At 47.5% G+C, this 27799-nt stretch overlaps 1 long non-coding RNA gene across 2 annotated transcripts in view; it reads right to left on the bottom strand.

The window, feature by feature from the left end:
• The window catches only part of LOC141144042 (uncharacterized), a 133013-nt gene that overhangs the window by 103723 nt on the left and 1491 nt on the right, over positions 1-27799 (bottom strand). For both annotated transcript variants that reach the window (XR_012244336.1, XR_012244337.1), the window contains exon 2: positions 23037-23152. This is a non-coding gene — a long non-coding RNA (uncharacterized lncRNA). The remainder of the gene's footprint in view (positions 1-23036; positions 23153-27799) is intronic.

The raw sequence follows: 27799 nt of genomic DNA on the forward strand, positions 1-27799 counted from the left end.
TGCCCCTTCCAACGCCACAAAATCACCATCACCAATCCAGAGGATGGTTGATGGTAAGTAGTATATGGCTAAGTTTACACCACAACATTTTTCATACTTTTTTTGTCTATGGACCCAAAAATACACTGCTCTGCAGATTTTCCACAAAAAAAAAAAAAAAAAAAAAAAAAACCACACACAATGCAGGAAATTGCATAGATGTGAATGAAACCCATAGGAAATAATGTCACATGGATTGGTGTGTATTCCTGGGGATCAGAAAACTCACTAAAAACCCCCCAATAGGTGCGACCCGAGCCTAATATATATATAATACTCAGGACTGCAAGGAAAGAGAGAGAGAGAGAGAGAGAGAGAGAGAGAGAGAGAGAGAGAGAGAGAGAGAGAGAGAGGAGAGAGAGAGAGAGAGAGAGAGAGAGAGAGAGAGAGAGAGAGAGAGAGAGAGAGAGAGAGAGAGAGAGAGAGAGAGAGAGAGAGAGAGAGAGAGAGAGAGAGAGAGAGAGAGAGAGAGAGAGAGAGATTTTTTTTTTTTGTATTTATTTATATGTATCTAATAATTTATTTTTTGTAATATAAATATATATGTAAATGATTTGATTTTTGTTTATTTATTTATATGTACATATTATATTTGTATACACACACATAGATATACAGTATATATATTATCACATGAACACGCAGTATATGAAACCCCCAACCCCAATGACTGAGTTTAAACTCAACCGCGGCTGCGGCATGTGTACCGCCCCCTCCGGCTGCCATAGTAGGATTCAGTACGGGGATTCAGGGGGGAATCCTTGTTAGGGATCTCATGGGGACTTTTTACCTTACACTTGTTCTGACATAGAAAGCCAGTCACTGAGAATGGACCCCCCCCCCCCAAGGGCTGAGAACTCCCATACTCGCCATACTGTATATAGAAAATCACCATGAAGAGAAAGGTGTAATAAGAGATTATTTCCATAACACAGATGACACCCATATATGTAATAGACAATCCATCTCAATGTCCACCGATCGATCAATCACGTGTAAAGAGCAAGAATAAAAATGACTGTTTCCTCTTCTCTCTCCAGGACAAATTGAAGAACATCTCAATGTCAGTCAGCCTTACATACGGATTCCGTACATCAGTATGGCTGAACTGGATAAAATGATGGAGGACGAACAAGACCAAGTCACTCCATCCACCAATAAGGACCAGAAGACTGTACAGGACCCAACCATGGAGGACAAGGACATGCATGTCACTACATCCACCAATGAGGACCAGGAGACTGTACAGTCTGAGACTATGGAGGACAACAGTTCTGCAGACAGTCCATCCACCGAGGACAACAATACTGCAGACAGTCCATCCACCGAGGACAACAATACTGCAGACAGTCCATCCACCGAGGACAACAATACTGCAGACAGTCCATCCACCGAGGACAACAATACTGCAGACAGTCCATCCACCGAGGACAACAATACTGCAGACAGTCCATCCACCGAGGACAACAATACTGCAGACAATCCATCCACCGAGGACAAAGAAAACCAATCTTCATCTATTAGACTCAGCAGTGGCTTTGAGAGTCTACAATCTTCATCCATCAGCAGCACAAACCAGGAGATCGCCTCACCAGTCCTATCCAGCGTGGTCATCAAGGACCAGTCATGCGTACTCTCCTTTGAACACATGACCTGTTATAGAGTCCTTGGACAGGGGGCCTATGGGAAGGTGATGTTGGCCTCTCATCCCGCCATTGACCAGAAGCTGGCGGTTAAACTTGTGGAAAAGAGAAAAATACTTCATTATTGTGAGATAGTTTTCTTAGAACGCGATGTGCTGAAAGAAGCCAGGGAGTGCCCATTTATTACACATCTGTTTGGAACGTTCCAGACAAAGGTAAGTCTTTTCACCTTCCAATTTCTTTACCAGACCAGACAGAACTAGCATTGCAATAAGGACAGTCCAGCAATGGCGGCCTACGTGGTTCCACTGTCCGGTTTTCCTAAATTAAGTGTGTCTGTCTATTCCTCCACAAAATTAAATCCTGCGTGTCTAGAATGTAAACTTTATCTCTTGTGTTCACACAGAATCATCTCGTCTTTGTCATGGAATGCCTGGGCAGAGGGGATCTCTATAATGCCTTGGCAGAAGCTCCATTTCCTGAGGACACCATAAGGTAAGATCAATGAACGGGTCACTCTGGAGTCGGGGGTGACTGACCACTGAGGACAGCCAGTGATGTAGTCAGCTCCTTCATCTGAGCCTCGTCCATCCATACCCCTATGTATTACAGGGGGAAGTCATTTCATCTTTAGATTTCATTACTCTGTGATGATTTGTGATGCTAATTCATCTATCTCTTTCCCCCATCAGATACTTCATTGCGGAAATGACCTGCGGTCTGCAGTTTCTCCATTCTAGGGAGATCGTCCACAGAGACATCAAGCCTGCAAATATCCTTTTGGACGACGCCGGGCACATCAAAATAGCCGATTTCGGCTTGGCAGAAGTCGGCGTCACGGAGTCCAAGAGGATTCAAGGACAAACGGGGACACCAGGGTACATGGCGCCAGAGGTAAGATACTTGCTATCCACCTGATATTAGACCTAATTGTAATATTTGTTATTATGGGATATAGAGATTAGCTAAAGGGAGGTAACTTTTCACTAAATTAAGAATTTCTTTACTGGTGACCTGGTTGCTTTCAGTGGGTTTCCAGGCTGGAACTATATTCCAGGGGTATTTGTCCCCATTGGTTTGTATTGGTGACCATTGTCATCGAGAAAGAAAGTGAGAGTTTTAGATTTTTCCCCAGAACATGAGGTGAGGAGAAACCTTCAATGGGCAGACCTGTTCTGGTGAAATTTACCTCAATTTGGAAGATTTCAACCAATTTCCTTTTGTGTCTCTGCGAGACCTAAAGCCCCACCTCCAATACTCACAAGCTCTGCCTCGGTTTGATGTCTTTTGAGCACAATTTTGGGAGTCCTGGGAGGATTTATAGATCACATATATCAGCATTAAGTCATCTCTGTCCTCTACCTAACAATGAGCTCATTCTTATTTCTCTCCATTATGTTTCTACAGGTCCTTTACGGCATTCCATACTTCGGCATGGTTGATTATTTCTCCCTGGGAGTAATAGTACATAAGATGACTTTCGGCATACATCCATTTCTTACCGGCAAGGAGTCCACAAACGAAGAAGAGTTCATCATGACCACCATGGCACCGTATTATCCACATATAATAGACACTAATCTCCATGACATCATAGAGAGGGTAAGTGTACATAGAACATTTACATCTTTTAAGTGACAATGTCCTTTCCCTGTTACATACAGTATATCTTAATAGGATTTTAGAAAACACGATTCCACCTTCTTACCGGCACATATCGATGGAGGTCATAGCAGTACTTCCAGCAAGCTGACTGCTTAATGGAAGGATCGGCCTTCCCCTGTCATAAGGAAAGAAGCAGCCCTTGTGTCCATTTAGCAGTGGAAAAGTCATAGAAAGTACAATCCAAAAGATGGAAATCCTATTGCAGAGGATGTGTGAGGAAACCTGCAGCCATTGTGTCCCCTAAAACCCCTAAATTAAAAACTTTTTAATTGATGGTCTGGGTGGTTCCGTTGGATAGTGATGGGGCCAATCGCACATACATAGAATTACATTTCTGGGGAGATTCCTTGCACAGACATCTTATAGAACTCATCTAGGACTGCCAGAGTCATAAGAAAAATCATGGCAGGTGCAGATTTCATAGAAAGCTCATTTTTAATACATTCCTCATTCATAATTACAAAATATCTGATGTTTCTTTCCTTTAAGAACTATTCTGAACTAATATGACATAAATAAGGCACCATGCTACCATCCAATCCAATCAGAATATAGTAGCAGGTTAGAAGGCAAAACAATAGAAACTGAAATATGTAACTGTCAGAATCAAATATTAAATTGTTCATAGATTGTTCATGTTATTCCAGTGTACCTTATTACATTTTTTTTCTCTTTACAGTTCTTATGTAAAAACCAAGAGATGCGGATGAGCCGAGTAAGTGATATCAGAGAACACCCCTTCTTTTGGAAGGTGGACTGGAAGGAGACAGAGAAAGGGAATTCACCGCCACCATTTCCATCTCGACATGTAAGTATACGGATAAGGGAGGAGTCCCAGCGCAATGAGAATGGGAGATTTCTAGAGATTTTTTCTGTATCAGTCAGAAACATTGACAAAATACTTTTTTCTCTTTCCAGATTCATAACGAACACCTGAGTGAAGGAGTTCCAGAGGAAGAATTCATTCAAAATGTAGATCATGAGAGGCCGATAGATCCATGGAAGCAGAAGAAATTTGACGGATTCACCTACCTGAGCAAGAATGTGAATTGCAGCCAGTGGCCTAATAATCACCACTGGAAAACCAGCAACATCAACAGAGAGCCTCATCACCACCATCCAATGGACAATGACATCAACAGAGAGCCTCCTTACCACCATTTGAGGGAAGACCCTTATTACCACCATCTAAGAGGCGATGACGTCAGAGAGCCCTTTCGCCAACATCCGGGGGTAGAGCCTCATTACCACCATCTGAGGGACAGTGACATCAATAGAGAGGAGTACTGGATTTGATGTCCCTCCACCATACATAGCAACATACATACCACCATACACAGCATGCCTACCTAGCACCATACATACCACTATACATACCACCATCAGGGCCACCAATAAGGGGGTACAACTGGTCCTCCTGTAGGGGGCTGGGCACAGAAAACATGAGGAATCGGTGCAGCGGGCGGAGGCACTGATCAGGGGGGGGGCACTGATCTGTGCAGATGCTCAATGCATATATTCTGAATGAGCCCCAAAGATGATTGTGAACAAGCAGGTAAGTGTTTTATTGCATACATACCTGCATACATAGAACCATACATACCATCATACACAGCACGTCTACATAGCACCACCAGGGCCACCAATAGGGGGGGTACCACCGGTCCTCCTGTAGGGGGCTGGGCACAGAAAACATGAGGAATCGGTGCAGCGGGCGGAGGCACTGATCAGTGGGGGGGCACTGATCTGTGGGGACGCTCAATGCATATATTCTAAATGAGCCCCAAAGATGATTGTGAACAAGCAGGTAAGTGTGTTTTATTGCATACATACCTGCAATACATAGAACCATACATAACATGTCTATGTAGACATATCATGTCTACATAGCCCCATACATAACACATATACACTTTGGGCATAATCTAGGCGGGTGCAGCTTGGCATTGTGCATAAAATGTATGTTTTTTCTCTATATGAGATGAACTGGGCACCCTAGACTGATGATTCAGGGACAATCCGATCGCCTTAGGGGGTCAGGAAGGAATTTTTTCCCCCTTGGAGCCCATCTGACTGGGGGGGTTTTCGCCTTCCTCTGAATCATCTGAAGGTTTAGGGGTGTAAAAAGGCCCCGCCTTTGAGGAGTCCTAGGATAACCATGACAACCATAACAATCATTTCCTTCTATGGATTTATCTCCAATAAAGATTGGTCATACCTTAATTGTCTTTGTATGTGAAGGTTTTTTTCTTCTTTTCTCTAATAATAAATATAATGAGGAATGACAGCAGGGTGAGGAATCTCGCCCCATACTTCACCACTGGATCACCCTTCAGCCATGGGATGGCGGTGGGAAACACCATAAGTCTAATCTCTGTAAATTAGTCATATTATGGCTGCAGGTATAATGTTTGCAGGTATAGGCCATGTATATATATGCATGGAGTGTAGTCTGGGGCCCGGGCAGCTGCCTGGTCTGCCCTTTTTATATGCCAACATCATATATCAACCCCTTTTACACTAGAGGAACCCTTGAATTAATTCATAGGAGTCAGTGGGAAGGATGACTCCCTCCATTGGTGGTCAATGGAAAGAATGTCCCTCTTACATTAATGGCCAATGGAAAGAATGTCCCTCTTACATTAATGGCCAATGGAAAGAATGTCCCTCTTACACATATGATCAATGGAAAGAAAATTCTTCCTACATTGGTGGCCAGAATGCCACGTTTACAGACCGTCATAAAGATCATTGGTGTCATGCTGATGGCCGGGTGAAGTGGCACTGGACCCGAAACTATGCAAACACAATCAGATGATCAGGTCAACCAACCACAGCTCAAGAAACTCCAGGCAACCTCTGGAGCAACCCTAGCTGAGAATAGCTGCTGTATATATTGTATAGAACAAACAGGCCAAACATGTGTGATGTTAGTACAGTAGAACCTCGGATCCGTTCCAAAGTACTCGCATATCAAAGCGAGTTTTCCCATTGAAGTCAATGGAAACGAAAATAATTTGTTCCGCATCGACTTCAATTAGATGCAATACCGCATGCGGCCAGAAGCGCCGGAGAGCCTCAGAAACGGCCGAAAAGGCCCGAGCACACTTCGGCTGACCTCGGCAAACCTTGGAAAGACTCAGTTCACGAGCCTTTCCGAGGTTTGCCGAGGTCAGCCGAATTGTCCTCGGGCCTTTCCGTGCATTTCCGAACGCCAACGATTGGCGCTGTTCGGCCCCCTTCGGCGCCCTCCCACCTTAGGCCAAAAGCGGTACTGCACACCGCTTTTAGCTTGAATCCTGCTCGTTTTGAGAGACAACACTCATAAACCGAGTTAGGATTTTTAGAAATACAGTGCTCGTTAATCGCGTTACTCGCAAACCGAAGTTCCACTGTATATGGAAAGAGAAAGTGACATTGTGAAAGACATTCTACTAATTTAATGTTAGTTCAGCAGTGAACAGATGGTGGTGGTGGCATGCTGAGCATGTGCGGGAATGAGCGGTGAATGCTGGGAGCACAGCATTCACCACATCCAGGAAATAAATGCTTGTGGGCTTCAAATGCCCACAATGAAGATGGAACCCGCCTGCAGTGAATAATATAAGTTATTTTTTCTGACGAAATCTGACACAGGCGGACATATTACACACAATATGCGAGTATGAAATGCTGAGAAGAAGAGTTTGTGAATTAACTAAAAAAAAACCAAAACGATAGATAGGTGGACCCCCGCTTTAAGGAGCTCTTATTGCCTTTTGAAGCAGAAGTAAAACCCATCCATAAAACTGTAACACTCCCATTGGTTGTGCTCTCAACCAAACTGTCAAACCATCCAATGGCTGGTGTCATAACTGATCACACGTGCAGCATCATGGCAGTTGTAGATTAAACAGAGGCAAAGTTGGCAGCTTCCTTGGCTGAAAAGATAGGGGGGTTTACTTACACTTTAAGAATCACAACTGATACCAAGGGCAAGGTGTCTGATATTGACATCACAATTTGTATTAGCAGCAAGGATGGGAAGCGTTATCATAATGGGTGATTTTAATTATCCAGACATAGACTGGGCGGAGGGAACCACGCATTTGTCTAAGGCTCGCCAGTTCCTAAATGTCTTACAGGACATTTTCATGGTTCAGATGGTAGACGCACCAACTAGAAATAAAGCGTTACTAGATCTACTGATTACCAACAATACAGACCTGATCATGGATGTGGAAATACGGGGCATTTTAGGAAACAGCGATCACAGGTCAATTGGCTTCAGTATAAATCACACAAAAAGGAAACAAAAGGTGAATATAAACACTGAATTTCAAAAGAGCCAACTTCCCTAAACTACAAACCTTGCTAGAAGGCATAAATTGGGATAAAATATTAGGAACAAAGAACACGGAGAGATGGGTTTGCTTTAAGAGCATATTAAATAAGGGCATTAGCCAATGTATCTCATTGGGTAATAAATTTAAAAAAGAGCGAACAAAAGTCCCGGATGGCTTACCTCCAATGTGAAAATGCATATAAAAGCAAAGGAGAAGGCCTTCAAAAAATACAAGGTTGAGGGATCATCATCAGCATTCAGACTTTATAAGGAATGCAATAAGAAATGTAAGGGTGTAATTAGGGCGGCTAAGATAGAACACAAAAGACACATAGCGGAGGAGAGCAAAAAAAATCCCAAAAAATTCTTTAAGTATGTAAACAGTAAAAAAGGGAGGACAGACCATATTGGCCCCATAAAGAATGAGGAAGGACATCTGGTTACAAAGGATGGGGAGATGGCGAAGGTATTAAATTTATTCTTCTCCTAAGTCTTCACGAGTGAATCGGGGGGCTTCAGTAACCAAAACTGCAGTGTTTATCCTCATGACACATCACAGGAAGCATCTCCATGGTTAACTGAGGACAGAACTAAAACTAGACTTGGAAAACTTTAACATTAATAAATCCCCAGGACCAGATGGCTTGCACCCGAGGGTACTTAGGGAACTCAGTCAAGTAATTGCCAGACCGTTGTTCCTAATTTTTACTGACAGTCTACTGACTGGAATGGTACCAGCTGATTGGGGAAAAGCCAATGTAGCACCAATATTTAAAAAGGGCCCAAAATACATCCCTGGGAATTACAGACCAGTTAGCCTAACATTAATAGTATGCAAGCTCTTGGAAGGGATGAATGATATCATTAGCAGTAATCAGCATGGATTCATGAAGAATCGTTCTTTCTAAACCAATCTACCAACCTTCTATGAGGATGTGAGTTGTCATCTAGATAAAGGAAGGCCCGTAGACGTGGTGTATCTGGATTTTGCAAAAGCATTTGTACAGTAAACGTTTATGGGGAACTGTGTCAAAGTAAGGTCCGTTGGCATGGACCATAGGGTGAGTACATGGATTGAAAACTGGCTACAAGGGCGAGTTCAGAGGGTGGTGATAAATGGGGAGTACTCGGAATGGTCAGGGGTGGGTAGTGGGGTCCCCCAGGGTTCTGTGCTGGGACCAATCCTATTTAATGTGTTAATAAACGATCTGGAGGATGGGATAAACAGTTCAATCTCTGTATTTGCAGACGATACTAAGCTAAGCAGGGCAATAACTTCTCCGCAGGATGTGGAAACCTTGCAAGAAGATTTGAACAAATGAATGATGGGAGGGGCGACTACATGGCAAATGAGGTTCAATGTAGAAAAATGTAAAATAATGCATTTGGATGGCAAAAATCTGAATGAAATCTATACACTGAGGGGGAGAACCTCTGGGGGGAATCTAGGATGGAAAAGGACCTGGGGGTCCTAGTAGATGATAGGCTCAGCAATGACATGCAATGCCAAGCTGCTGCTAACAAAGCAAACAGAATATTGGCACTAAAAAGGGGATCAACTCCAGAGATAAAACGATAATTCTCCCGCTCTACAAGACTCTGGTCCGGTCGCACCTGGAGTATGCTGTCCAGTTCTGGGCACCAGTCCTCAGGAGGGATGTACTGGAAATGGAGCGAGTACAAAGAAGGGCAACAAAGCTAATAAAGGGTCTGGAGGATCTTCGTTATGAGGAAAGGTTGTGAGCTCTGAACTTATTCTCTCTGGAGAAGAGACGCTTGAGAGGGGATATGATTTCAATATACAAATACCGGACTGGTGACCCCACAATATACAAATACCGGACTGGTGACCCCACAATAGGGAGAAAACTTTTTTGCAGGTTTAACAAGACTCGTGGCCACACATTAAAATGAGAAGAAAAGAGGTTTAACCTTAAACTACGTAGAGGGTTCTTTACTGTAAGAGCAGCAAGGATGTGGAATTCCCTTCCACAGGCGGTGGTCTCAGCGGGGAGCATTGATAGCTTCAAAAAAGGATTAGATAATCACCTGAATGACCAAAACATACAGGGATATGTAATGTAATACTGACATATAATCACACACATAGGTTGGACTTGATGGACTTGTGTCTTTTTTCAACCTCACCTACTATGTAACATTATTTGGGTACAACGTGTAATTGTCAGTTAAAGAACGCAGTGCCGTATCACTAAAAAATGGCCTGGTCATGAAGGGGGGGGGGGGGTAAATTTTCCAGTGGGAAAGTGGTTAAGGCTCACTGACATAAAAGACTCTTGTGTACTGCTCCAGCGTGGGTGAGGGCTTGAGACGCCGCCCACACTCCTGAGGGTCCCTGCCTGGGCCTCACCCGATGGACAATGACCCGAAGCATACTGCGAAAGCAACCAAAGAGATTTTTAAGGGAAAGAAGTGGAATGTTCTGCAATGGCCAAGTCAATCACCTGATCTGAATCCGATTGAGCATGCATTTCACTTGCTGAAGACAAAACTGAAGGGAAAATGCCCCAAGAACAAGCAGGAACTGAAGACAGTTGCAGTAAAGGCCTGGCAGAGCATCACCAGGGATGAAACCCAGCGTCTGGTGATGTCTATGTGTTCAAGACTTCAGGCTGTCATTGACTGCAAAGGATTTGCAACCAAATATTAAAAAGTGAAAGTTTGATGGATGATTGTTAATCTGTCCCATTACTTTTGGTCCCTTAAAAAGTGGGAGGCACATATACAAACTGTTGTAATTCCAACACCGTTCACCTGATTTGGATGTGAATACCCTCAAATTAAAGCTGAAAGTCTGCAGTTAAAGCTCATCTTGTTCATTTCATTTCAAATCCATTGTGGTGTATAGAGCCAAAAAGATTAGAATTGTGTCCATGTCCCAATATTTATGGACTGGACTGTATGGAGTAGAATACATATTGACCTAAATTTATGAAGAAAAATGTCTTGGTGGGCTGACGCCCTAACCGCTTCCCGACCGCCTCACGCAGATATACTGCGGCAGAAGGGCATGTACAGGCAGAATCACGTACCTGTACGTTGCCCTTAAAGAGGCGGCTTGCACATGCGCCCGCCGGGAGCTCCATGAGTGGACTCGATGTACGCAGGGATACCCGCGATCGTCTCACGGAGAGGAAGAAGGGGAGATGCTGATGTAAACAATCCCCATTCTGCCTAGTGACAGGACACTGATCACAGATCCCTATAATCGGGAGCAGTGATCAGTGTCGTGTCACACATAGCCCCTCCCCCCCCACAGTTAGAATCACTCCCCTAGGACACACTGAACCCCTACACTGCCCCCTAGTGGTTAACCCCTTCACTGCCAGTCACATTTACACAGTAATCAATGCATTTTTAATTGCACTGATCGCCGTATAAATGACAATGGTCCCAAAATCACGCCAAAAGTGTCCAATGTGTCCGCCATAATGTCGCAGTCACGATAAAAATCACAGATCGCCCCCATTACTAGTAAAGAAAAAAAAAAAAATTATTAATAAAAATGCCATAAATCTATCCCCTATTTTGTAAACGCTATAACTTTTGCGCAAACCAATCAATAAACGCTTATTGCGATTTTTTTTTTACCAAAAATATGTAGAAGAATACGATCGGCCTAAATTGAGGGAAAAAAATTTTTTTTATATATTTTTGTGGGGTTATTTATTATAGTAAAAAGTAAAAAATATTGCGTTTTTTTCAAAATTGTCACTATTTTTTTTCTTTATAGCGCAAAAAATAAAAACCGCAGAGCGGATCAAATATCACCAAAAGAAAGCTCGATTTGTGGGGAAAAAAGGACGTCAATTTTGTTTGGGAGCCACGTCGCACGACCGCGCAATTGTCAGTTAAAGCGTCGCAGTGCCGAATCGCAAAAAGTGCTCTGGTCTTTGGCCAGCCAAATGGTCCGGGGCTGAAGTGGTTGTAAACCCTTACAGACCGCTTTTTACTACAGGAAAGCCTATAATAAAGACCTACCTGTAGCTACCCTGGATATCTACTAAACCTGCACATATCCCCTGTATCAGCATGTGCCAACGTCATCGGCACATGCGCACTGAAGATAGTGTGTCGTTACCAGTGACGTCATCGGCACATGCGCACTGAAGATAGTGTGTCGTTACCAGTGACGTCATCGGCACATGCGCACTGAAGATAGTGTGCCGTTACCAGTGACATCATCGGCACATGCGCACTGAAGATAGTGTGCCGTTACCAGTGACGTCATCGGCACATGCGCACTGAAGATAGTGTGCCGTTACCAGTGACGTCATCGGCACATACGCACTGAAGATAGTGTGCCGTTACCAGTGACGTCATCGGCACATACGCACTGAAGATAGTGTGTCGTTACCAGTGACGTCATCGGCACATGCGCACTGAAGATAGTGTGCCGTTACCAGTGACGTCATCGGCACATGCGCACTGAAGATAGTGTGCCGTTACCAGTGACGTCATCGGCACATGCGCACTGAAGCAACAGGACGTTCGTGCCGTTGCTTCAGCTAGTGTGCCGTTACCAGTGATGTCATCGCGGCTCCGGCCAATCACAGCACCGGAGCCTGCGGTACCCGGAAGTAACTCCGGGAGCGATGTCGCAGACCGGAGCGGTGTACTGGGACCGCTCTGGGGGCTTCGAATCTAAGGTGAGTATTTCATAATGAGCTAGTATGCAATGCACTACTAGCTCATTATGCCTTTGTCTTGCAGGTTTTTTTTTCTTTTTTTTGGGGGGGGGGGAATTTACAACCACTTTAAAAAGGGAATTGCAGTCCGCTCACTTAATTTCTAATAAACATCTTTGCCATTCTGAAGCTTCCATCCAATCACTTTGCATATTCATTTATATATACTGCCATTCTGTACTTACCAAATATGCCAAATATTACCAAAATCTCCCTCCACTGGCTGCATCCATTTTAAGTGTGGGCAGCTGAAGCTGCTGCCTGTTCACTTCATGGATTTCCACAGACACACACCTCCAGCTCTGCAGCTCTCATTGGCCCTCTTATGACTCCCCCCCCCCGGGCAAACTCTCATGAGAGTGAGAGAGAGCATTGTGAATGATGTCATAATCCTAGACTAATGACCAGACAAGAAACAGGAAGTGGGCTGTATAAGGGATTTATAGGGCAGACGATGCAAAAAAATAAAAACCAACCTGCAAGGTGATAGTATAATGTGTGGGGTGGATGGTATACTAGCACATTATGAAATACTCACCTTGAAACAAAGCCTCTTCTTGGGCTGACATCTTCCCGTCTTTCTTCTGGGTTCACGCACTCCGGCTATGTGATTGGCCAGAGCCGCGATGACGTCACTCCCGTGCATGAGTGTGGGAGCCCTATCGGTTCCGGTAGGAAGCGCTGAAGTTCCGGCAAGGTATGCTGGACCTTCAGAGCGCATGCCCTGGTGATGACACCGAATACATGCAGGGCGGAGTTCCAGGCATTTTATCAACTCCTCCCGCACGTTTCGTGACAAGTTCCTGTATTCTCATTGGGGGGATTTTTTTATTTTTGTTCCAAGCAAAAATTGTTCTCCTTACTTCCACAGTACCGAGCCGCGGTGAGGAACGTCATGTCCGGCTGCACAATGTCTCCTGGAATATGATTGTCATCAATCCTGGGAGGCAATACTTGCCCGCTTGTAGCATCGCTATGGTGTTTATGCGCAGGATCAGGAGGTGCATGCTGGGTAGCCAGCAGCACCATATCCCGGAAGGACATACCAGCGGGTTTCGGCTGCCCACACTCAAGATAGGAATGGGCTCGGAGGGGACTGCTAAGTCATTTTTTTAAAAATAAATAACATTTAAAAAAAAAAAAACTACATTACATATTAATGTCGCCCTCTATAGGTTTTGGTGCGAACAACATGGGGGGTGATTTTTAAGGAAAAAAAAATACAAAAAATAAAAAACCTGGAAATCCCCTTGAATATTTCCTAAACGGCGCACATTCGGGAGATATTCATTTTACCTCCAGGTATGTCTTATTATTGGCCTCATTATAGGCTCACCTGTAGATAGAAATCACCGAGTGGGGTTTACAACCACTTTAAGAGTTCCCTTCACTGGAACTACAGTAAGAGGGCCAAGCCCAACCCCCAAAAAACAACCCCCGCACCATAATCCCCCCTCCACCAAATGATTTGCACAAAGCAAGGTCCATAAAGACATGGATGAGCGAGTTCGGGGTGGAGGAACTTGACTGGCCTGCACAGAGTCCTGACCTCAACCCGACAGAACACCTTTGGAATGAATTAAAGTGGAGACTATGAGCCAGGCCTTCTCATCCAACATCAGTGCCTGACCTCAGAAATGCGCTTCTGGAAGAATGGCCAAACATTCCCATAGACACCCTCCTAAACCTTGTGGACGGCCTTCCCAGAAGAGGTGAAGCTGTTATAGCTGCAAAGGGCGGAGCCAACTCAATATTGAACCCTCCGGACTAAGACGTCATTAAAGTTCGTGTGTGTGTAAAGGCAGGCGTCCCAATACTTTTGATAATATAGTATAATATATATATATATATATATATATATATATATATATATATATATATATATATATATATATATATATATATATATATATATATATATATATTCCAAAAACAAGGGATTGCTGCACAAACCGTATTTATTTTGAAATCTTCAAAAGGACATCTATTATATATACACATCCATCATGGATGGAGACAAATACAGGACAATCTTAGAAGAAAACCTGTTAGAGTCTACAAAAGACTTGAGACTGGGGCGGAGGTTCACCTTCCAGCAGGACAACGACCCGAAACATACAGCCAGAGCTACAATGTGATGGTTTAGATCAAAGCATATTCATGTGTTAGAATGGCCCAGTCACAGTCCAGACCTAAATCTGAAAATTGCTGTTCACAGACGCTCTCCATCCAATCTGACAGAGCTTGAGATATTTAACAAAGAAGAATGGGCAGAAATGTCCTCTCTAGATGTGCAAAGCTGGTAGAGACATCCCCAAAAAGACTTGTAGAGAAAGGGGGTTCTACAAAGTATTGACTCCGGGGGGCGCCATACAAATGTCCCTCCCCCCCACTTTTCACATATTTATTTGTATCATTTATCATTTTCCTTCCACTTCACAATTATGTGACACTTTGTGTTGGTCCATCACATAAAATCCCAATAAAATACATTTACATTCTTGGTTGTAACATGACAACATGTGGGAGATTTCAAGGGGTATGAATACTTTTTCAAGGCACTGAATATATATATATATATATTAAACTTCATATAAAGTCCCCCCAGGTGAGATGTTTGTAAACCAATATTCTTGGCTTTAGACGATCCTCCCGGAGTCTGGCTGTCGATCTCAGGACTCCATTGTCTACACTCCCATATTTACCTGGAGATAAGCTTTTATAAATAGTCTGCTCTCCTCTCCACAATCCGGGTTTATCCTCTAAACGTTCGCTTCTTTTTAATTAATTTACGGACTAAATGTTACTCCCCCACTTCCTTATTACATCCCTTATCATCCTGTGGAGTTAATCGTTCGCTTTCCTCCCTGTCATCTATTAACCAACCACAATTCCATCCATCATGAGATGTTGACTTTACAGAAGACGATCGGTGACTTCGGAAGGTGGGGGGGTGGGGGGGAACAATTAAAAATGGTTCATATCTTCCACTTTCTAATGTAGCGCTACCCCCCCCCCCCCCCCTCAGAAGGAGCCTCTGGTTAGGATGGGGCCTCTGTTCTCTACCACAACCTTGCAAAGGCCCTGAACCCTACAGACACAGCAGAACACTAAAGTGACGCAACAAGACCATCAACGGGTAAAAGAGAACCTGAAGGGTTAATATTCAGACAAAGGGGAGACAACGACATTCACACAATTCTATATACAAGGGGCGTTCTGTATCAAAGTCCTTTAAGTTTGGAGTACTTATCTCTCCCCCTGCTGGCTGGAGGACAACACAGCAACCGCACAACAACTTTACAGCAAAGTGTTTTCTAGGGTTGTCCCGATACCGAGCATTTCCCCAAGTACTTGTACTCAGCCAAATGCTCCCTATGCTTCCCCCGATACCTGGACAGTCAGCGGTGATCGGTGTGTGGGGGAGGTACAAGCTTCTCCCCCCCGCGGCTTTCAGCTGCTTTAGTGAAATCTATACAGCAGTGATCGGTGCTTGTAACTCCCCCCCCCCCCACACACCATCACCGCTGACTGTCACCACATCCTCCTCCAGTCCCTCCTCCGTTCCGCTGTCCCCCTTCCGCTGTCCCCCTTCCTCCGTTCCGCTGTCCCCCTTCCTCCGTTCCGCTGTCCCCCTTCCTCCGTTCCGCTGTCCCCCTTCCTCCGTTCCGCTGTCCCCCTTCCTCCGTTCCGCTGTCCCCCTTCCTCCGTTCCGCTGTCCCCCTTCCTCCGTTCCGCTGTCCCCCTTCCTCCGTTCCGCTGTCCCCCTTCCTCCGTTCCGCTGTCCCCCTCCTCCGTTCCGCTGTCCCCTTCCTCCGTTCCGCTGTCCCCCTCCTCCGTTCCGCTGTCCCCCTCCTCCGTTCCGCTGTCCCCCTCCTCCGTTCCGCTGTCCCCTTCCTCCGTTCCGCTGTCCCCTTCCTCCGTTCCGCTGTCCCCTTCCTCCGTTCCGCTGTCCCCCTTCCTCCGTTCCGCTGTCCCCCTTCCTCCGTTCCGCTGTCCCCCTTCCTCCGTTCCGCTGTCCCCCTTCCTCCGTTCCGCTGTCCCCCTTCCTCCGTTCCGCTGTCCCCTTCCTCCGTTCCGCTGTCCCCCTTCCTCCGTTCCGCTGTCCCCCTTCCTCCGTTCCGCTGTCCCCCTTCCTCCGTTCCGCTGTCCCCCTTCCTCCGTTCCGCTGTCACCCTTCCTCCGTTCCGCTGTCCCCCTTCCTCCGTTCCGCTGTCCCCCTTCCTCCGTTCCGCTGTCCCCCTTCCTCCGTTCCGCTGTCCCCCTTCCTCCGTTCCGCTGTCCCCCTTCCTCCGTTCCGCTGTCCCCCTTCCTCCGTTCCGCTGTCCCCTTCCTCGTTCCGCTGTCCCACTCCTCCGTTCCGCTGTCCCCCTTCCTCCGTTCCGCTGTCCCCTTCCTCCGTTCCGCTGTCCCCTTCCTCCGTTCCGCTGTCCCCCTTCCTCCGTTCCGCTGTCCCCTTCCTCGTTCCGCTGTCCCCCTTCCTCCGTTCCGCTGTCCCCCTTCCTCCGTTCCGCTGTCCCCCTTCCTCGTTCCGCTGTCCCCCTTCCTCCGTTCCGCTGTCCCCCTTCCTCCGTTCCGCTGTCCCCCTTCCTCCGTACCGCTGTCCCCCTCTATGTCCTCCTCCTTCTTTTCTATATGAACAGTCAGCTGACTCTGTCCATTCACACAACGGATACATTGTAACCTCCTGTGATTAGGATGTGTCAGTTTATGAATGGAGAGGAGCCGCTGTCTTCTCTCCATTCATTCTCAGTACAGCTGAGGCTGCAGAGAAAGGGACTGGGGAATCTCTATCCTCTGTCCCTTTCCATGTCTCAAGGGGGAGATATCAGGGGGGGTCTGTTAAAACCTCTGATATCTCACCAAAGCCCCCCAACAGGGCCCATAAAAAAAAAAAAAAAAAAATTGTAAATAAATAATAAAAATGTAAATAAAAAAAACAAAAAACAGACACCATCCACCCCCTCCCCCCCCCTAAAAAAAAAAAAAAGAAGAAAAAAAAGAAAGCATTGTAAACAAAAAAAAAAAATTGTAAAAAACAAAAAAAACAAAACACTGTTACGTGACATTAAAAATAAAAGTATCAGTAATCGGTATCAGCGATCGTACTCGGTATCAGCGATCGTACTCGGTATCGGTACTTGTACTCCGTCTTAAAAAAAAATGGTATCAGGACAGCCCCGGTGTTCTCCTCATACTGCTGTAGTCTGGTACCCGGCTACACTAAGATCACTTCCTTCCCAAAAAAAAATGGATGATTAAAGTGTCTTTAACCCTTTCACTGCCAGGTCTGTAGTAGGTTTGCCACCTGTCCGGCATTCACCCGGACAGTTCGGGTTTGGAATCATGTGTCCGGGTTCTAAACTGCCTGAAACCCGGACACTTTATTCAGACTGGACTATGACTTCACGGCAGGGTTTCCGGCTGTGATTGTCTGAGCCGAGTTTCTGTTACACTCTCTTTCATACTGTCCAAAGCCAACACTCTCCATTCACACTGGAGCTGATAAACTGCAGTTTATTGGAGTTTATTGGAGTTTGAGGTGTTTTTTCTTTTTTAAAAGCCCATAAAACTCCCCTCTACGTTATCTTATGTGTCCATACACACACGGGCGTTTTTGTAGCTTTAATGAGCAGTGGAGTTTATGGGCTTTTTTCTGAACGCCAAAAATTCGCGCTCAAAGTGCCGTTTTTCACCACCAAAAAAAAACGCCAAACGCCGATAAACGCTCATAAACGTGCGTTAATTAGCGCTCGGCGTCCTCACCGTACATCCGAGCCCTCTCCGTACACCCGAGCCCTCACCGTACATCCGAGCCCTCTCCGTACATCCGAGCCCTCTCCGTACATCCGAGCCCTCTCCGTACACCCGAGCCCTCTCCGTACACCCGAGCCCTCTCCGTACACCCGAGCCCTCACCGTACACCCGAGCCCTCACCGTACACCCGAGCCCTCTCCGTACACCCGAGCCCTCACCGTACACCCGAGCCCTCACCGTACATCCGAGCCCTCTCCGTACACCCGAGCCCTCTCCGTACATCCGAGCCCTCACCGTACATCCGAGCCCTCTCCGTACACCCGAGCCCTCTCCGTACATCCGAGCCCTCACCGTACATCGGAGTCCTCTCCATACATCCGAGCCCTCACCGTACACCCGAGCCCTCACCGTACATCCGAGCCCTCACCGTACATCCGAGCCCTCTCCGTACATCCGAGCCCTCTCCGTACACCCGAGCCCTCTCCGTACATCCGAGCCCTCACCGTACATCGGAGTCCTCTCCATACATCCGAGCCCTCACCGTACACCCGAGCCCTCACCGTACATCGGAGTCCTCTCCGTACATCGGAGTCCTCTCCGTACATCGGAGTCCTCTCCGTACATCGGAGTCCTCTCCGTACATCGGAGTCCTCTCCGTACATCGGAGTCCTCTTCGGAGGAGGCTCTTTACCACGTGATCAGCCGTGTCCAATCACAGCTGATCACGATGTCAACAGGAAGAGCCGTTGATCGGCTTTTCCTCACTTGTGTCTCACAGACGCGAGTAGAGGAGAGCCGATCGGCAGCTCTCCTGACAGGGGGGTCTGCGCTGATTATCAGCACAACCCCCGCTCAGATGACCACACTAGACCACCAGAGACGGCACTAGGACCACCAGGGAAGGGGCAACATGTGGATGGCCAGGTATGTACCCCATGGCCATCCACACGTTCAAATGAATGCCCAATCCCCAAAATCCACAAATGGGCACCAGTATGTACTAACAGACATCAGTGATGTCCAGCAATGCCACCCATCAGCGTCACCTGTCAGTGCCCATCTATGCCCATCAGTACCCACCTATCAGTGCCACCCATAAGTACCCATCAGTGCCGCCTACGAGTGCCCATCAGTGCCGCATACCAGTGCCACCTCATCAGTGCCCGTCATTGAAGGAGAAAACTTACTTATTTACAAAAAGTTTTAATAGAAACAAAAAAAAAAAAACTTATTTTTTTTTCAAAATTTTCGGTCTTTTTTTATTTGTTGCGCAAAAAATAAAAACCGCAGAGGTGATCAAATACCACCAAAAGAAATCTCTATTTGTGGGAAGAGAATGATAAAAAATGTGTTTGTGTACAGTGATGGATGACCGCGCAATTGTCATTCAAACTGCGACAGCGCTGAAAGGTGAGAATTGTCCTGGGCAGGAAGGTGTCTAAGTGTCGGGTATTGAAGGGGTTAAAAATACACTTTACAAGTCCCTTAAATCTCGGGGGGTCCTCCTCCTGCACACAACGCAGAATTTATGTCATGACACAAAAGCGCCATTCTGTGGCGGTGTAATAAGAGCCCCTTATGGCCCATACACACGATCCGAATATCGGACGAAAACGGCCGTCCGAGGAAGAATTTTCGGATCGTGTGTACGCTGCTTTCGAGAGCCGACAAGTCATCCGATATTATTCGATCGGGACAAGCACAAAGATTTTCCTCGTACGATACCAGATCGTACGATTTCCGTTTAGTCGGTATAGTTGTCGTCCGAAAATACCCGTTTTTTGGGGTTTTTTCCTGTCGTACGAGAATTTTCGTGACTTTTAGTAACCTATTCAATGCCTATGTGCGACTATTAAGCGAAAAAAAGTTGCGCGATCTGTCGTACGATATTCGGGTCGTGGGTACGGGTCATTAGGCTGGGTTTAGATATGTGTGAATTGAATGAGCTTTTCACCACATCCAATTCACATGACAGGCGAGTTGTGAGCGGCTCTCTATGGAGCTCTCTATGGAGGGGTTCACACAGGTCTGGGGTGGCCGCGGTCCGCATACAAAAAAGGGTCCCGTGTGTCTCTTTGGTCTGGTTCAGGTTCAGGAGCGAATTCAGGGAGAAATTTAGACCTGATTTGGTCCTGAACCAGAGAACAGACACGTCCGGACCCCGCCAGCAAAACACACGGCCGCACGTATGTGAACCCGGACCCAGGGGTTGTACAACACATGGCCGCACGTATGTGAACCCGGACTCAGGGGTTGTACAACACGCGGCCGCACATATGTGAACCCGGACCCAAGGGTTGTACAACACGCGGCCGCACGTATGTGAACCCGGACTCAGGGGTTGTACAACACGCGGCCGCACGTATGTGAACCCGGACTCAGGGGTTGTACAACACACGGCCGCACATATGTGAACCCGGACTCAGGGGTTGTACAACACGCGGCCGCACGTATGTGAACCCGGACTCAGGGGTTGTACAACACGCGGCCGCACATATGTGAACCTGGACTCAGGGGTTGTACCTTTCACAGCCGGGGCTCAGTGGGGTGAATGATGCTCTGGGTGTCAACTGTCATTTTTTCATACAAATAAAGCTTTATTGGTTAAAGCCCAAAAACCACTTTAATACCGGACACCTTTCACCGGACTCTAATCTAATGGGGGTCTGTAAGCGGTGGGTGCTGATATAAGGTGACTCTGATATAATGGGGGTGTCTAATGGGGGGGGCTGACTGCGGATCTAATGGTTGCTCAGCAACCATTAAATTGTCAGTTGGCATCCCCCATTAGTTCATCTTATATCAGCACCAGTGGTGACTATAGTGTGAATGAGCCCCCCTGTAGTGACACCACTGATCAGCACCCCTCTTTACAGAGTGACCCCCATTAGATTAGTGTCCCTTTATATTACCAGCATAGACCACCTCCCCCACCCCCCCTTTATATTACCAGCATAGACCACCTCCCCGGGCCCCCCCTTTATATTAGCAGCATAGACCACCTCCCCTGGCCCCCCCTTATATTACCACCATAGACCACCTCCCCCGGGGCCCCCCCCTTATATTACCAGCATAGACCACCTCCCCCGGGCCCCCCTTTATATTAGCAGCATAGTCTATGGGGGGGGGGGCCCCGAGGAGGTGGTCTATCCTGCTAATATTAAGGGGGAGGGGCACGGGGGAGGTGGTGTATTCTGCAAATATTAGGGGGGGTCCCTGGGGGAGGTGGTCTATGCTGCTAATATTAGGGGGGGCCCGGGGGAGGTGGTCTAGGCTGCTAATATTAAGGGGGAGGGGCACGGGGGAGGTGGTCTATCTTGCTAATATTAAGGGGGGCCCCCGGGGGAGGTGGTCTATCCTGCTAATATTAAGGGGGAGGGGCACAGGGGAGGTGGTCTATGCTGCTAATATTAGGGGGGGCCCGGGGGAGGTGTCTATGGGGGGGGGGGCCGGGGGAGGTGGTCTATGCTGCTAATATTAAGGGGGGGGGGGCCGGGGGAGGTCTATGCAGCATAGACCACCTCCCCAGAGACCTCCCATAGAACAAGACACAACCCCCTTAGCCTCGGTTCACACCAGAGGCGGCACGACTTGCAGGTCGCCTCACCGAGGCGACCTGCACACGACTGCCCGGGCGACTTGCAAAACGACTTCTGTATAGAAGTCTATGCAAGTCGCCCCAAGTCGCCCCCAAAGTCGTACAGGAACCTTTTTCTAAGTCAGAGTGACTTGCGTCGCTCCCCTTAGAACGGTTTCATAGCACAGAACGGGAGGCGACTTGGTCGCCTGACAAGTCGTCCCTGTGAGAACCGAGCCTTACCTTCCAGGAACCGTCTCACATCATTGCTCCCCCTCTCCTGTATAAACATCCCTGGTTGCTAGGATACCAGTTCCCTTCACTTTCTTTGGCTCTGGATGGGTGAGAGAGAAATCCACAGACTGTCTCAGTGCTTTGTGGGTGTGGCCCGGCTGCTGCAGGACATTGGCCCCCCAGTCCCCAGAACACTGGAGCAGGGAAGATGGGCGGCCGGGGGGGGGGGGGGGTGCTGCTGGAGAGAGAGAGAGAGAGAGAGAGAGAGAGAGAGAGAGAGAGAGAGAGAGAGAGAGAGAGAGAGAGAGAGAGAGAGAGAGAGAGAGAGAGAGAGAGAGAGAGAGAGAGAGAGAGAGAGAGAGAGAGAGAGAGAGAGAGTGTTCTTCAGCTGCCAGATGGGCACATTGCGGGGGTTCTTCTTGGGGGGGGGGGGGGTCATTCTGCCGCCCCCAAGAAGCATCTATTCTAATGCAGAGATGTAAAAGGGGAACTCTGTGGATTCAGATGTAAAAGGAGGGACTCTTAATTAACTTCATATGATTAGAAATGTTAGTTAATTGCAAAATATATGTATAGTTTATACTATAAAAAAGAAAAAAAATTGCTGTGCGCCGCTAAAGTGTTCCCCTATCCCCACATATACACACGTATGAATGTAAAGTCTACACGTGAACACGTTGATTGCGATAGACATGTTACTTATCGCAGGGCGGAGTGAGAGCAATAATTCTAGCACAAGACCTCCTCTGTAACACTAAACAGATGACCTATAGGGGGCATTTGAAGAGTCGCTTATAGAAAATATCGGGTACTGAAGTTTGTCACCATTTCAGTGGCTCACACAAAATTTAAGGTTTGACATGTTGGGTATCTATTTACTCGGTGCAACCTCGCCTTTTATATTTTACCAAATATTTGAGTAGTGTGTTGCTTTTTTTTTTTTTGTCATAGAATTCGCTTTAGTTTGTTTTTTACTGCAATTTTGTGTTTCCTGGATGTTTGCGGTATTATCAAGTAACATACAAAATTGCAACTACCACTATTCTGTCAGTATATTCTCTATTACATTACATGCTGTTGATACTCACTCAGTCACCATGGGATTCGTTTTCTGTATTTTGATAAAAACCTGGTTGATCCTGCTGTTCGCTGTCCCTCCCTCCTTTTCTATGTCCCCGCTGCAGCCTGGGATTGTGTAGACAAGCTGTTAACAAATACATAAAGGACAGTCTCAGTATTTAACAAATAAGAGGCTAGGGCCATAGAAGTTCAATCTTGGGCACCGATAGGAGAATAATTGGGTGGTGAATTGTGGGTGGGGCAAATTTACGCAAACCTCTGCAAGGGGATACCTCCAAGCAGTGGCGGCTGGTTGTATATTTTTTGAGGGGGGTACCATCCCCCCCCGGTCAGTCAGGGTCACCTGAGCCACCCCCTTCCCCACCAGTCAGTCGGTCGGCCCCGCACCTACCCCATCTAGGTCGCGGGCAGCGCTCCTCTGGGCGGCAGCTTCCCCTGCGTCTCCTCCTCCCCTGCATCACGCCATGCGTCTCCTCCCCCCTCCTCCTAGGCGGTCAATCGGATCACCTCTCCCTTCAGCTATTGATGTGACGGGATCCACTTCCTGATTGGCCGGGAGGAGAATCAGGAAGACAATAGCAAGTATTCATTCGTTATTGTCACACAAGTGGGTGTGCTCCGCGCCCCGAGCCCACCCTTTTTTTGAAGCCTATTAGAGCCTCTGGCTCTAGTCACATGCTTCAAAAAAATGCTGATTTGAACTTGTCTGTGAGAAATATAAAAAGATTGCCCTGGACAGCAAGTGGTTAACCCAACATAGTTTTACTTGATAAAAATGCAATACATGGGTGTTCAGTGCACCCTCACACTTACCTGAGCCCCTTCTCTCTCCTCCTGATTGGCCGAGACACAGCAGAGGCCCCATTGGCTCCTGCGGCGGTCAAGTCACAGTCAGTTAGCCACAGGGAGCTGTGACTCGGCTTGAGTGCCCCCCATAGGAATCTGCTGGCTGTGGGGGCACTCATCAGGAGGGAGGGGCATTGATGGACAGCAGTGATGGGCAGTACTGATAGCCAGCATGGACTGGCATCACTAATGGGCAATGATTGGTGGCACTTATGGGCAGTGGTGGGCACTCATCGCTGGCATTGATTTGTGGCACTGGTGTCTCTATTGTAATCAGGGCACTGATTACATGTAAAGATGTCTCTCCTGGGAGGAGATGCCGCTGATCGGCTCTCCTCGCCACGCCCTCTGTCAGTGTGAGGCGAGGAGCGCCGATTACCGGCATCTCTGTGTTTACATGTGACCGGATGTGATTGGTCACATGGTTAAAGAGCCACGGACACTGTTTTTTTTACAGAGATCGGGGTCGTACCGTGTCCTAGTGACACTGCGCGGCCACCATCGAACGTGCGAGGACAGCCGTTCTGGGACGCCGTCATATGATGGCGTCCCAGAACGAGAGCCGCACCGCCCCGCCGCCATTTGGTGGTGGGCGGGCGGCAACTAGTTAATGGACGCACCGCCACTGTGCTTGGTCAGACCATCACTTTTACCCTCAGCTTCTTTAGTAAGGCAGTGGTGGTCTCGGAGGTGTGTTTGGGGTGGTTATCATGTTGGAATACTGCCCTGCGGTCCAGTCTCCGCCCCGCTATCACAGTCACTCTATAAGTCTCTGATCACCGACATTACTACTATGGGTCTCTACAGATCAGTATCATAATCAGAACTATACTGGTGTCCCCAATACTAAAGTGTCCCCGAAATCTCAGTGTTGGACGGATCAGCCCATTTTATTGGATATGTTTTAAAACAGAAAATATTGGGGTTTTTTTTTTTTAATTTTTCGTTATTTTTTTTTTTTGGTTGGTTGATATTGCAAAAAAAAAAAAAAAAACAGTGATGGACAAATATCACCAAAAGAAAAGCTCTATTTGTGTGAAAAAATTATTCAAATGTCATTTGTGTACAGTGTTGCACGACTGCGCAATTACCAGTGAAAGTAGCGCAGCGCTGAATAGCAAAAAAAACGTCCTTGTCATGAAGGAGATAAAACCTTTCGGAGGTCAAGTGGCTGAACATCTTTCCACACAACCATGTAAACAGCTATGCAAAGCCTATTGCATTAGGGCGAGCACCAGTGGCAGCTGCTCATACAGGGCGCCGACCCCCCCAATCTCCATGCAGGGCGCCGCCCCCCTCCCCAATCTCCATGCAGGGCGCCGCCCCCCTCCCCAATCTCCATGCAGGGCGCCGCCCCCCCCTAATCTCCATGCAGGGCGCCGCCCCCCCTAATCTCCATGCAGGGCGCCGCCCCCCCCCTAATCTCCATGCAGGGCGCCGCCCCCCCCCCCTAATCTCCATGCAGGGCGCCGCCCCCCCCCTAATCTCCATGCAGGGCGCCGCCCCCCCCCCTAATCTCCATGCAGGGCGCCGCCCCCCCCTAATCTCCATGCAGGGCGCCGCCCCCCCTAATCTCCATGCAGGGCGCCGCCCCCCCTAATCTCCATGCAGGCGCCGCCCCCCCTAATCTCCATGCAGGGCGCCGCCCCCCCTAATCTCCATGCAGGGCGCCGCCCCCCCCCTAATCTCCATGCAGGGCGCTGGACGCACGGAATTCTATGGGGGGGGGGGGGTTTTTTTGAAGCACGTGATTAGAGCCTGAAGCTCTAGTTGGCTTCAAATGGATGGGCTCGGGGCGCAGCTGCCGCTCCCTAACAGTCGGATATTGCAGTTCATTATAAAGGGCCTGGTTTTCTGATTTTTTTTTTTTTTTTACATTTAGCTGTCAGCGGGGTTCCTGCCTTTGTTAAGGACGCGGTGGCCGCCACCTTTTCTTAACAACCGGCTATTCACAGTTGTTAAACAAAACAAAAAATTGTAAAAATCAGAAATGTATGTTCAAAAATGCAAAAATCTCAGTGGTTATTAACTACCACCGAGAGAAATCTCAACACAATATTGTCAAAAGTATTGGGACGTCTGACTTTACACACACATGAACTTTAACCACTTCCCCCCACTGTCTATAGCAGAATGACGGCCGGGCGGTGGTTCAGTTATCCTGACTGGGCGTCATATGACGGTGTCAGTCTGACAACCCGCTCCACCGATCTCGGCAAAGAGCCTCCGGCGGAGGCTCTTTACCACGTGATCAGCCGTGTCCAATCACGGCTGATCACGATGTAAACAGGAAGAGCCGTTGATCGGATTTTCCTCACTCGTGTCTGACAGACGCGAGTAGAGGAGAGCCGATCGGCAGCTCTCCTGACAGGGGGGGTCTGTGCTGATTATTTATCAGTGCAGCCCCCCCTTTAGATGACCACACTGGACCACCAGGGACGCCACTATGACCACCAGGGAGGGGGCAACATGTGATGGCCGGGTATGTACCCCATGGCCATCCACATGTTCAAATGAATGCCCAATCTGTGCCAGTCAGTGGCTACAAATGGGCACTAATTGGCACCAGTATGTACTAACAGACCTCAGTGATGCCCAGCAATGCCACCCATCAGTGTCATCAGTGCCACCCATCAGTGACATCATTGCCGCCCATAAGTACCCATCAGTGCTGCCTATGAGTGCCCATCAGTGCCGCCTACAAGTGCCCATTAGTGCCGCCTACAAGTGCCACCTATCAGTGCCCATCAGTGCCGCCTATCAGTGCCTGTCAACAGTGCTTGTCAAGTGTCACCTCATTGGTGCCACCTCATCGGTGCCCATCAGTGCCACCTTGTCAGTGCAGCCATATCACTGGCCCATCATTGAAGGAGAAAATGTACTTATTTACAAAAATTTTTAACAAACAAAGAAAAACGTTTTTTTCAAAATTTAGTTTTTTTTTTTTTTATTTGTTGCGCAAAAAAATAAAAACCCCAGAGGTGATCAAATACCACCAAAAGAAATCACTATTTGTGGAAGAGAATGATAAAAAAAATGTGTTTGTGTACAGTGATGGATGACCGCGCAATTGTCATTCAAACTGCGACAGCGCTGAAAGGTGAGAATTGTCCTGGGCAGGAAGGTATCCAAGTGTCGGGTATTGAAGGGGTTAATAATACACTTTACAAGTCCCTTAAATCTCGGGGGGGTCCTCCTCCTGCACACAACGCAGAATTTATGTCATGACACAAAAGCGCCATTCTGTGGCGGTGTAATAAGGGCCCCTTATGGCCCATACACCGATCCGAATATCGGACGAAAATGGTCGTCCGAGGAAGAATCGCGCGATTTTCGGATCGTGTGTACGCTACTTTCGAGAGCCGATCATGACAACACATCCGATATTATTCGATCGGACAAGCACAAAGATTTTCCTCGTACGATACCAGATCGTACGATTTCCGTTTAGTCGGTATAGTTTGTCGTCCGAAAATACCCGTTTTTTGGTTTTTTTCCCTGTCGTACGAGATTTGTGACTTTTAGTAACCTATTCAATTCCTATGTGCGACTATTAAGCGAAAAAAAGTTGCGCGATCTGTCGTACGATATTCGGGTCGTGGGTACGGGTCATTAGGCTGGGTTTAGATATGTGTGAAATTGGATGAGCTTTTCACCACATCCAATTCACATGACAGGCGAGTTGTGAGCGGCTCTCTAATGGAGCTCTCTATGGAGGGGTTCACACAGGTCTGGGGTGGCCGCGGTCCGCATACAAAAAAGGGGTCCTGTGTGTCTCTTTGGTCTGGTTCAGGTTCAGGAGCGAATTCAGGGAGAAATTCAGACCAGATTTGCTCCTGAACCAGAGAACAGACACGTCCGACCCCGCCAGCAAAACACGCGGCCGCACGTATGTGAACCCGGACTCAGGGGTTGTACAACACGC

Source organism: Aquarana catesbeiana, linkage group LG05 (assembly GCF_042186555.1).
Source record: "Aquarana catesbeiana isolate 2022-GZ linkage group LG05, ASM4218655v1, whole genome shotgun sequence".
In the NCBI taxonomy this organism is placed as follows: domain Eukaryota; kingdom Metazoa; phylum Chordata; class Amphibia; order Anura; family Ranidae; genus Aquarana; species Aquarana catesbeiana.